Source organism: Galeopterus variegatus, unplaced genomic scaffold (assembly GCF_000696425.1).
Source record: "Galeopterus variegatus unplaced genomic scaffold, G_variegatus-3.0.2 Scaffold257, whole genome shotgun sequence".
Taxonomy (NCBI): Eukaryota; Metazoa; Chordata; class Mammalia; order Dermoptera; family Cynocephalidae; genus Galeopterus; species Galeopterus variegatus.
This window is the reverse complement of record NW_007726368.1, coordinates 825,708-826,638: the sequence shown is the minus strand read 5'-3', so window position 1 is coordinate 826,638 and position 931 is coordinate 825,708. Positions and strand designations below refer to the sequence as shown.

Genomic DNA, 931 nt, shown 5'->3' with positions numbered 1-931 from the left:
CGGGGGCCCCCCCGCTCCCCCGGCCCTTGAAGGCGGAGAGAGCTCGCGTCTCGCTCGGCTGCAGGGTAGGTTCTGTGTCGTGAGCGCGCTGTGGTATGAAACTTCTCCGAGCAGCCGCCGCGGAGCCCCCACCGCCCCGGCCCCAGGGGGTGGCAAGGGGGGTCCCCAGGGCCGTGCCGAGCGGCCCCAGCGCCCCGAGAGACAGAGTTGCGGGATCGAGCTGCTGTGGGGGCCGCCCTCGCCTCTGTGCGAGGCCGGGAACCCCTCATCAGAGGCAAGCAGAAGAGATTTCTAGGAGCGCCCGCACAGCCGCACCCCTAACTTGGAGCTGAGAAAATGTACAACAGGCACCCTTAGGCTGGCTGCGCCAGGGAGGGGGTGGTGCCGCGTCGACAGAGGCTCTTTTCCTCCGAAGGACAGTGGTGGGGAACCGGAGGAAGTGAAAAGGGGGATACGTTAGCCCCTTTGGCGCTTGCACCCCCATGAGAATTGACTGGTCAGCCCACAGTTTGGCGCTCCCTTCCCTTCCCCCTAACCCCGTGTCTATGGAGTCTGTTGTGAGTTGCTGTGACAACAGTAGGAGCTGCCCTGAGGGGCTCACAAAACACCCTACCTTGTCCCCGTGTGCTCAGCTGTCGGGGAATCAACCAGGGGGAGATGTGCGAGCAAGAGAAGCCAGCCCCCTCCCCAAAACAGAAATGGAAAGGCACGATTGTATAAAAATATATCATTAGTTCCTACTGTTAGCTGCGCCGTTTCCATCCACAGCAGTATCAGACATCTCAACTGAGGAGCAATGTCAATATTTAGACTTGGACAAGCCAGAAAGTTAGAAGGGAGTGCCAAGCACAGGGTTTTGACTTGGCTTTGCACGTCAGCACACAAGCTGTGCCTTTGGAGCTGACTGCACACATTTGCTGGGGGGGGGGGG

At 60.4% G+C, this 931-nt stretch overlaps 1 protein-coding gene across 3 annotated transcripts in view; it reads left to right on the top strand.

Moving 5' to 3' along the window:
• The window catches only part of RHOBTB1 (Rho-related BTB domain containing 1), a 105,632-nt gene that overhangs the window by 43,140 nt on the left and 61,561 nt on the right, over window positions 1–931 (top strand). The window contains exon 1 of one of the 3 annotated variants that reach the window (XM_008566629.1): window positions 1–65. The exons of 1 other annotated variant lie outside the window; for it this stretch is intronic. The gene's annotated coding sequence lies outside the window, so the exon portion shown is untranslated. The remainder of the gene's footprint in view (window positions 66–931) is intronic. One more of the 3 variants, XM_008566630.1, reaches the window with a different exon arrangement.